The sequence below is a fragment of the Oncorhynchus masou genome, chromosome 17 (genome assembly GCF_036934945.1).
Source record: "Oncorhynchus masou masou isolate Uvic2021 chromosome 17, UVic_Omas_1.1, whole genome shotgun sequence".
Lineage (NCBI taxonomy): Eukaryota > Metazoa > Chordata > Actinopteri > Salmoniformes > Salmonidae > Oncorhynchus > Oncorhynchus masou.
In genome coordinates, this window is record NC_088228.1 from 42881314 (window position 1) to 42893569 (window position 12256).

Below are 12256 nucleotides of genomic sequence, written 5' to 3' on the forward strand. Positions count from 1 at the left end.
ATCTCACCATCCAACTCTGCACTCACGCACGCTGGTTTGGTGCTTGTTCACTGGGCTAGTTACCAAAAGAATACAATTACAATATACAATATAATATCTTTAACAATGTACCTGATAGGAACGGCACAAAATTGCACGTCATGCAATGCACATCTCACCATCCAACTCTGCACTCACGCACTGTACAAAATATATGAACCCCCCCCACCAGACACAGTAAGTTGCTAGCTACTACTGGCGGGAATTCTTTACAACAAAATGCACAACAAATATTCTCCAAAAACCGCTGCATCTTATGTGTGATGTTCGAATAACATTTACAAACAATTTGATATAAATTGTACATTTAAATCCTCACTTGAGAGTATAAGAATCACTTTTGATGTACAGTGCTTGGCAACCAACAACTTACCACTGGTTTGGTGCTTGTTCACTGGGACGATTCTAACTGGAACATCCCCCCTTTGTATGCAAGCCACGCAAACCAGCCAATAAGATGCCATGTTGAGTAGGTGAAGGCAAGACAAACTCAAACCAAAAACCCATTGGCTTAACAATAAAGTGGCAAGGGGAATCACCAATATAACCCTGTTACACAGGCAAACCCTAGGAATAGACAGTGGCTGATTATTTTTCACAGCTTATTATACCTATTCTAGCCCAATAATGTACATAAAACGTACATAAACACACACACAAGCTACACACGCACGCCACACACACACACACACACGCACACAAACACACACACACAAACAAACATAAAAAAAATCACATGGGAATATCAAGGTTGGATTAATGTTGACATTATTTTGCCGGGAGAAAAACAAAGCCATGAATGCATGACCTCGATCCACAGTGAGTGTGCTGCCACAATAGCTGCATTCGTTCACTTGATCTATGTGTTGTTGTGAGCACAGGAGGCCCGGGGCAGAATTGTCCACTGAGGCTGAATATGTGTATGATACAAACAGCTGAACAGCTAACCCACTTGGCTAACCTGGTCTCAGAGCAAACCATATTATATTCTACAAAAAAATGTGCCACAAAAATCTAAATGCAACATGCAACATTTTCAAAGATTTGACTAAGACACAGTTCATAGAAGACATTCAGTCAATTTAATTAAATTCATTAGGTCCTAATCTATGGATTACACATGACTGGGCAGGGGCAACAGCCATGGGTGAGCCTGGGAGGGCATAGGCCCACCCACTTGGAAGCCAGGTCCACCCCTCATCAGATGATCCTGGTCCTGGACTGGTGTGGTTACACGTGGTCTGCGGTTGTGAGGCCGGTTGGATGTACTGCCAACTTCTCTGAAACTAAGTTTGAGGTGGCTTATGGTAGAGAAATGAACATTCAATTTTCCGATAACATTTCTGTTATTTCTGCAGTCAGCCTGCCAATTGCACGGTCCCTCACAAACCTGAGACATCTTTGGCATTGTGTTGCGTGACAAAACGGCACATTTTAGAGTGGCTGATAATGCTGTGCACTTGTGTAGTGATCATGCTAGTCATCTTCTTGATATGCCACATTGACCTACCAATGTAATAGCAGTTGTACAATATAATATGATTTCTGGGATGTATAGTATCCTATGTCTTGATCGCATATTTGACCTGTTTAGTATGGTATATGGGTCATTCTTGGTCTGCGGTAATCATATATATATATATATATATATATATATATATATATTTGTTTTTACTAGAATAAATGCATTTTCTGAACACCCCACAACATTAACTACATATTAAACCTTAAAGAAGACATATTTTCCACCTCAGGCATTAAATGATTTATTATTATTTATTGTTGTCCATTTTGGTCTGATATGGAGACCATTTATCTTCAACCACGTCACAGACAACATAGAAGTCTGAATAGGATTATAACAGATACTTGTTATAAATTCAACATTTCCCTAATGCTCATGTGTCCCTCAAACCAATTCAATTATTATACAGTTTTTTAAAATGTAAAATCTCCGAATTTTGCTATATTAAACCCTGAAATAGACATTTCGTGTCAGCGGGCTCATAATTTAAATGAAAAAATGGTTTCAATTCAGAATTTTAACATAAATCTAATCCTCTCGGGATTGTTCTTAACAATTCAGACTGAGCTCAGAACACTAAAGTCATACTTATTAATCTTTAAAAAAGATCAGCGTGTCATCAAGCAGTAGGAACATTTTCCATTTAGAACGCGAGAACAGCTGTAACTACAGCACAAGGGCATTTAGAATGCTAGAACAGCTGTAACTACAGCACAAGGGAAATTTGGAATGCTAGAACAGCTGTAACTACAGCACAAGGGCATTTAGAATGCTAGAACAGCTGTAACTACAGCACAAGGGCATTTAGAATGCTAGAACAGCTGTAACTACAGCACAAGGGCATTTAGAATGCTAGAACAGCTGTAACTACAGCACAAGGGCATTTAGAACGCGAGAACAGCTGTAACTACAGCACAAGTGCATTTAGAATGCTAGAACAGCTGTAACTACAGCACAAGGGCATTTAGAATGATAGAACAGCTGTAACTACAGCACAAGTGCATTTAGAATGCTAGAACAGCTGTAACTACAGCACAAGGGCATTTAGAATGATAGAACAGCTGTAACTACAGCACAAGTGCATTTAGAATGCTAGAACAGCTGTAACTACAGCACAAGTGCATTTAGAATGCTAGAACAGCTGTAACTACAGCACAAGGGCATTTAGAATGCTAGAACTGTTATGTACTTGAGTGAAGACCCAAAAGCGGTTTTAACAGAAAACAGAGTTCTTTAATAAAAAACAGGAATGGCATAAATCCTCTTCCAACGTAGTCAATGGAACAAAAGAACGTAGTATAATGCAGGATGCACCTGCCAGGCAGACTCCGACAGGATAGGACAAGGTGGAAGCAAACGGGACGACAGCTTGCTTCTAGTATCAAAAACACAAACAAGAATCAGACACTGAAAGTAGCAGGAACAGAGAGAGAAATAGAGACCCAATCAGAGGGGGAAGAGAGAACAGGTGGGGAAAGAGTGAATGAGCTAGTTAGGGGAAATGTAGAACAGCTGAAGAATGAGAGACAGAGAAGGTAACCCAAAAAGACCAGCAGAGAGAGACAGAGTGAAGAGAAAGGACAGGAACAGACATAAGACATGACAAGAACAGCTGTAACTACAGCACAAGGGCATTTAGAATGATAGAACAGCTGTAACTACAGCACAAGGGCATTTAGAATGATAGAACAGCTGTAACTACAGCACAAGGGCATTTAGAATGATAGAACAGCTGTAACTACAGCACAAGTGCATTTAGAATGATAGAACAGCTGTAACTACAGCACAAGTGCATTTAGAATGCTAGAACAGCTGTAACTACAGCACAAGGGCATTTAGAATGATAGAACAGCTGTAACTACAGCACAAGTGCATTTAGAATGCTAGAACAGCTGTAACTACAGCACAAGGGCATTTAGAATGATAGAACAGCTGTAACTACAGCACAAGTGCATTTAGAATGCTAGAACAGCTGTAACTACAGCACAAGGGCATTTAGAATGCTAGAACAGCTGTAACTACAGCACAAGGGCATTTAGAATGCTAGAACAGCTGTAACTACAGCACAAGGGCATTTAGAATGCTAGAACAGCTGTAACTACAGCACAAGGGCATTTAGAATGCTAGAACAGCTGTAACTACAGCACAAGGGCATTTAGAACGCGAGAACAGCTGTAACTATAGCACAAGGGCATTTAGAATGCTAGAACAGCTGTAACTACAGCACAAGGGCATTTAGAATGCTAGAACAGCTGTAACTACAGCACAAGGGCATTTAGAATGATAGAACAGCTGTAACTACAGCACAAGGGCATTTAGAATGCTAGAACAGCTGTAACTACAGCACAAGGGCATTTAGAATGCTAGAACAGCTGTAACTACAGCACAAGGGCATTTAGAATGCTAGAACAGCTGTATCTACAGCACAAGGGCATTTAGAATGCTAGAACAGCTGTAACTACAGCACAAGGGCATTTGGAATGATAGAACAGCTGTAACTACAGCACACGGGCATTTAGAATGATAGAACAGCTGTAACTACAGCACAAGGGCATTTAGAATGCTAGAACAGCTGTAACTACAGCACAAGTGCATTTAGAATGCTAGAACAGCTGTAACTACAGCACAAGGGCATTTAGAATGCTAGAACAGCTGTAACTACAGCACAAGGGCATTTAGAATGATAGAACAGCTGTAACTACAGCACAAGGGCATTTAGAATGCTACAACAGCTGTAACTACAGCACAAGGGCATTTAGAATGCTAGAACAGCTGTAACTACAGCACAAGGGCATTTAGAATGCTAGAACAGCTGTAACTACAGCACAAGGGCATTTAGAATGCTAGAACAGCTGTAACTACAGCACAAGGGCATTTAGAATGCTAGAACAGCTGTAACTACAGCACAAGGGCATTTAGAATGCTAGAACAGCTGTAACTACAGCACAAGGGCATTTAGAATGCTAGAACAGCTGTAACTACAGCACAAGGGCATTTAGAACGCGAGAACAGCTGTAAATACAGCACAAGGGCATTTAGAATGCTAGAACAGCTGTAACTACAGCACAAGGGCATTTAGAATGCTAGAACAGCTGTAACTACAGCACAAGGGCATTTAGAATGCTAGAACAGCTGTAACTACAGCACAAGGGCATTTAGAATGATAGAACAGCTGTAACTACAGCACACGGGCATTTAGAATGATAGAACAGCTGTAACTACAGCACAAGGGCATTTAGAATGCTAGAACAGCTGTAACTACAGCACAAGTGCATTTAGAATGCTAGAACAGCTGTAACTACAGCACAAGGGCATTTAGAATGCTAGAACAGCTGTAACTACAGCACACGGGCATTTAGAATGCTAGAACAGCTGTAACTACAGCACAAGGGCATTTAGAATGCTAGAACAGCTGTAACTACAGCACACGGGCATTTAGAATGCTAGAACAGCTGTAACTACAGCACAAGGGCATTTAGAATGCTAGAACAGCTGTAACTACAGCACAAGGGCATTTAGAATGCTAGAACAGCTGTAACTACAGCACAAGGGCATTTAGAATGATAGAACAGCTGTAACTACAGCACAAGTGCATTTAGAATGCTAGAACAGCTGTAACTACAGCACAAGGGCATTTAGAATGCTAGAACAGCTGTAACTACAGCACAAGTGCATTTAGAATGCTAGAACAGCTGTAACTACAGCACAAGGGCATTTAGAATGCTAGAACAGCTGTAACTACAGCACAAGGGCATTTAGAATGCTAGAACAGCTGTAACTACAGCACAAGGGCATTTAGAATGCTAGAACAGCTGTAACTACAGCACAAGGGCATTTAGAATGATAGAACAGCTGTAACTACAGCACACGGGCATTTAGAATGCTAGAACAGCTGTAACTACAGCACAAGGGCATTTAGAATGCTAGAACAGCTGTAACTACAGCACACGGGCATTTAGAATGCTAGAACAGCTGTAACTACAGCACAAGGGCATTTAGAGTGCTAGAACAGCTATAACTACAGCACAAGTGCATTTAGAATGCTAGAACAGCTGTAACTACAGCACAAGGGCATTTAGAATGCTAGAACAGCTGTAACTACAGCACAAGGGCATTTAGAATGATAGAACAGCTGTAACTACAGCACAAGGGCATTTAGAATGCTAGAACAGCTGTAACTACAGCACACGGGCATTTAGAATGCTAGAACAGCTGTAACTACAGCACAAGTGCATTTAGAATGCTAGAACAGCTGTAACTACAGCACAAGGGCATTTAGAATGATAGAACAGCTGTAACTACAGCACAATGGCATTTAGAATGATAGAACAGCTGTAACTACAGCACAAGGGCATTTAGAATGCTAGAACAGCTGTAACTACAGCACAAGGGCATTTAGAATGATAGAACAGCTGTAACTACAGCACAAGGGCATTTAGAATGCTAGAACAGCTGTAACTACAGCACAAGGGCATTTAGAATGCTAGAACAGCTGTAACTACAGCACAAGGGCATTTAGAATGCTAGAACAGCTGTAACTACAGCACAAGGGCATTTAGAATGCTAGAACAGCTGTAACTACAGCACAAGGGCATTTAGAATGATAGAACAGCTGTAACTACAGCACAAGTGCATTTAGAATGCTAGAACAGCTGTAACTACAGCACAAGGGCATTTAGAATGCTAGAACAGCTGTAACTACAGCACAAGGGCATTTAGAATGATAGAACAGCTGTAACTACAGCACAAGGGCATTTAGAATGATAGAACAGCTGTAACTACAGCACAAGGGCATTTAGAATGCTAGAACAGCTGTAACTACAGCACAAGTGCATTTAGAATGCTAGAACAGCTGTAACTACAGCACAAGTGCATTTAGAATGCTAGAACAGCTGTAACTACAGCACAAGTGCATTTAGAATGCTAGAACAGCTGTGACTACAGCACACGGGCATTTAGAATGCTAGAACAGCTGTAACTACAGCACAAGGGCATTTAGAATGCTAGAACAGCTGTAACTACAGCACAAGGGCATTTAGAATGCTAGAACAGCTGTAACTACAGCACAAGGGCATTTAGAATGCTAGAACAGCTGTAACTACAGCACACGGGCATTTAGAATGCTAGAACAGCTGTAACTACAGCACAAGGGCATTTAGAATGCTAGAACAGCTGTAACTACAGCACACGGGCATTTAGAATGCTAGAACAGCTGTAACTACAGCACAAGGGCATTTAGAATGCTAGAACAGCTGTAACTACAGCACAAGGGCATTTAGAATGCTAGAACAGCTGTAACTACAGCACAAGGGCATTTAGAATGATAGAACAGCTGTAACTACAGCACAAGTGCATTTAGAATGCTAGAACAGCTGTATCTACAGCACAAGGGCATTTAGAATGCTAGAACAGCTGTAACTACAGCACAAGTGCATTTAGAATGCTAGAACAGCTGTAACTACAGCACAAGGGCATTTAGAATGCTAGAACAGCTGTAACTACAGCACAAGGGCATTTAGAATGATAGAACAGCTGTAACTACAGCACAAGTGCATTTAGAATGCTAGAACAGCTGTAACTACAGCACACGGGCATTTAGAATGATAGAACAGCTGTAACTACAGCACACGGGCATTTAGAATGCTAGAACAGCTGTAACTACAGGGCATTTAGAATGCTAGAACAGCTGTAACTACAGCACAAGGGCATTTAGAATGCTAGAACAGCTGTAACTACAGCACAAGGGCATTTAGAATGCTAGAACAGCTGTAACTACAGCACAGGGGCATTTAGAATGCTAGAACAGCTGTAACTACAGCACAAGGGCATTTAGAATGCTAGAACAGCTGTAACTACAGCACAAGGGCATTTAGAATGCTAGAACAGCTGTAACTACAGCACACGGGCATTTAGAATGCTAGAACAGCTGTAACTACAGCACAAGGGCATTTAGAATGTTAGAACAGCTGTAACTACAGCACACGGGCATTTAGAATGCTAGAACAGCTGTAACTACAGCACAAGGGCATTTAGAATGCTAGAACAGCTGTAACTACAGCACAAGGGCATTTAGAATGATAGAACAGCTGTAACTACAGCACAAGGGCATTTAGAATGCTAGAACAGCTGTAACTACAGCAGAAGGGCATTTAGAATGCTAGAACAGCTGTAACTACAGCACAAGGGCATTTAGAATGCTAGAACAGCTGTAACTACAGCACAAGGGCATTTAGAATGCTAGAACAGCTGTAACTACAGCACAAGGGCATTTAGAATGCTAGAACAGCTGTAACTACAGCACAAGTGCATTTAGAATGCTAGAACAGCTGTAACTACAGCACAAGGGCATTTAGAATGATAGAACAGCTGTAACTACAGCACACGGGCATTTAGAATGCTAGAACAGCTGTAACTACAGCACAAGGGCATTTAGAATGCTAGAACAGCTGTAACTACAGCACACGGGCATTTAGAATGCTATAACAGCTGTAACTACAGCACAAGGGCATTTAGAATGCTAGAACAGCTGTAACTACAGCACACGGGCATTTAGAATGCTAGAACAGCTGTAACTACAGCACAAGGGCATTTAGAATGCTAGAACAGCTGTAACTACAGCACAAGGGCATTTAGAATGCTAGAACAGCTGTAACTACAGCACAAGGGCATTTAGAATGATAGAACAGCTGTAACTACAGCACAAGTGCATTTAGAATGCTAGAACAGCTGTAACTACAGCACAAGGGCATTTAGAATGCTAAAACAGCTGTAACTACAGCACAAGTGCATTTAGAATGCTAGAACAGCTGTAACTACAGCACAAGGGCATTTAGAATGCTAGAACAGCTGTAACTACAGCACAAGGGCATTTAGAATGCTAGAACAGCTGTAACTACAGCACAAGGGCATTTAGAATGCTAGAACAGCTGTAACTACAGCACAAGGGCATTTAGAATGATAGAACAGCTGTAACTACAGCACACGGGCATTTAGAATGCTAGAACAGCTGTAACTACAGCACAAGGGCATTTAGAATGCTAGAACAGCTGTAACTACAGCACACGGGCATTTAGAATGCTAGAACAGCTGTAACTACAGCACAAGGGCATTTAGAATGCTAGAACAGCTGTAACTACAGCACAAGGGCATTTAGAATGCTAGAACAGCTGTAACTACAGCACAAGGGCATTTAGAATGCTAGAACAGCTGTAACTACAGCACACGGGCATTTAGAATGCTAGAACAGCTGTAACTACAGCACAAGGGCATTTAGAATGCTAGAACAGCTGTAACTACAGCACACGGGCATTTAGAATGCTAGAACAGCTGTAACTACAGCACAAGGGCATTTAGAATGCTAGAACAGCTGTAACTACAGCACAAGGGCATTTAGAATGCTAGAACAGCTGTAACTACAGCACAAGGGCATTTAGAATGATAGAACAGCTGTAACTACAGCACAAGTGCATTTAGAATGCTAGAACAGCTGTATCTACAGCACAAGGGCATTTAGAATGCTAGAACAGCTGTAACTACAGCACAAGTGCATTTAGAATGCTAGAACAGCTGTAACTACAGCACAAGGGCATTTAGAATGCTAGAACAGCTGTAACTACAGCACAAGGGCATTTAGAATGATAGAACAGCTGTAACTACAGCACAAGTGCATTTAGAATGCTAGAACAGCTGTAACTACAGCACACGGGCATTTAGAATGATAGAACAGCTGTAACTACAGCACACGGGCATTTAGAATGCTAGAACAGCTGTAACTACAGCACAAGGGCATTTAGAATGCTAGAACAGCTGTAACTACAGCACAAGGGCATTTAGAATGCTAGAACAGCTGTAACTACAGCACAAGGGCATTTAGAATGCTAGAACAGCTGTAACTACAGCACAAGGGCATTTAGAATGCTAGAACAGCTGTAACTACAGCACAAGGGCATTTAGAATGCTAGAACAGCTGTAACTACAGCACACGGGCATTTAGAATGCTAGAACAGCTGTAACTACAGCACAAGGGCATTTAGAATGTTAGAACAGCTGTAACTACAGCACACGGGCATTTAGAATGCTAGAACAGCTGTAACTACAGCACAAGGGCATTTAGAATGCTAGAACAGCTGTAACTACAGCACAAGGGCATTTAGAATGATAGAACAGCTGTAACTACAGCACAAGGGCATTTAGAATGCTAGAACAGCTGTAACTACAGCACAAGGGCATTTAGAATGCTAGAACAGCTGTAACTACAGCACAAGGGCATTTAGAATGCTAGAACAGCTGTAACTACAGCACAAGGGCATTTAGAATGCTAGAACAGCTGTAACTACAGCACAAGGGCATTTAGAATGCTAGAACAGCTGTAACTACAGCACAAAGGCATTTAGAATGCTAGAACAGCTGTAACTACAGCACAAGGGCATTTAGAATGATAGAACAGCTGTAACTACAGCACACGGGCATTTAGAATGCTAGAACAGCTGTAACTACAGCACAAGGGCATTTAGAATGCTAGAACAGCTGTAACTACAGCACACGGGCATTTAGAATGCTATAACAGCTGTAACTACAGCACAAGGGCATTTAGAATGCTAGAACAGCTGTAACTACAGCACACGGGCATTTAGAATGCTAGAACAGCTGTAACTACAGCACAAGGGCATTTAGAATGCTAGAACAGCTGTAACTACAGCACAAGGGCATTTAGAATGCTAGAACAGCTGTAACTACAGCACACGGGCATTTAGAATGCTAGAACAGCTGTAACTACAGCACAAGGGCATTTAGAATGCTAGAACAGCTGTAACTACAGCACAAGGGCATTTAGAATGCTAGAACAGCTGTAACTACAGCACAAGGGCATTTAGAATGCTAGAACAGCTGTAACTACAGCACAAGTGCATTTAGAATGCTAGAACAGCTGTAACTACAGCACAAGGGCATTTAGAATGCTAGAACAGCTGTAACTACAGCACAAGGGCATTTAGAATGCTAGAACAGCTGTAACTACAGCACAAGGGCATTTAGAATGCTAGAACAGCTGTAACTACAGCACAAAGGCATTTAGAATGCTAGAACAGCTGTAACTACAGCACAAGGGCATTTAGAATGATAGAACAGCTGTAACTACAGCACACGGGCATTTAGAATGCTAGAACAGCTGTAACTACAGCACAAGGGCATTTAGAATGCTAGAACAGCTGTAACTACAGCACACGGGCATTTAGAATGCTATAACAGCTGTAACTACAGCACAAGGGCATTTAGAATGCTAGAACAGCTGTAACTACAGCACACGGGCATTTAGAATGCTAGAACAGCTGTAACTACAGCACAAGGGCATTTAGAATGCTATAACAGCTGTAACTACAGCACAAGGGCATTTAGAATGCTAGAACAGCTGTAACTACAGCACACGGGCATTTAGAATGCTAGAACAGCTGTAACTACAGCACAAGGGCATTTAGAATGCTAGAACAGCTGTAACTACAGCACAAGGGCATTTAGAATGCTAGAACAGCTGTAACTACAGCACAAGGGCATTTAGAATGATAGAACAGCTGTAACTACAGCACAAGTGCATTTAGAATGCTAGAACAGCTGTAACTACAGCACAAGGGCATTTAGAATGCTAGAACAGCTGTAACTACAGCACAAGTGCATTTAGAATGCTAGAACAGCTGTAACTACAGCACAAGGGCATTTAGAATGCTAGAACAGCTGTAACTACAGCACAAGGGCATTTAGAATGCTAGAACAGCTGTAACTACAGCACAAGGGCATTTAGAATGCTAGAACAGCTGTAACTACAGCACAAGGGCATTTAGAATGATAGAACAGCTGTAACTACAGCACACGGGCATTTAGAATGCTAGAACAGCTGTAACTACAGCACAAGGGCATTTAGAATGCTAGAACAGCTGTAACTACAGCACACGGGCATTTAGAATGCTAGAACAGCTGTAACTACAGCACAAGGGCATTTAGAGTGCTAGAACAGCTGTAACTACAGCACAAGTGCATTTAGAATGCTAGAACAGCTGTAACTACAGCACAAGGGCATTTAGAATGCTAGAACAGCTGTAACTACAGCACAAGGGCATTTAGAATGATAGAACAGCTGTAACTACAGCACAAGGGCATTTAGAATGCTAGAACAGCTGTAACTACAGCACACGGGCATTTAGAATGCTAGAACAGCTGTAACTACAGCACAAGTGCATTTAGAATGCTAGAACAGCTGTAACTACAGCACAAGGGCATTTAGAATGATAGAACAGCTGTAACTACAGCACAATGGCATTTAGAATGATAGAACAGCTGTAACTACAGCACAAGGGCATTTAGAATGCTAGAACAGCTGTAACTACAGCACAAGGGCATTTAGAATGATAGAACAGCTGTAACTACAGCACAAGGGCATTTAGAATGCTAGAACAGCTGTAACTACAGCACAAGGGCATTTAGAATGCTAGAACAGCTGTAACTACAGCACAAGGGCATTTAGAATGCTAGAACAGCTGTAACTACAGCACAAGGGCATTTAGAATGCTAGAACAGCTGTAACTACAGCACAAGGGCATTTAGAATGATAGAACAGCTGTAACTACAGCACAAGTGCATTTAGAATGCTAGAACAGCTGTAACTACAGCACAAGGGCATTTAGAATGCTAGAACAGCTGTAA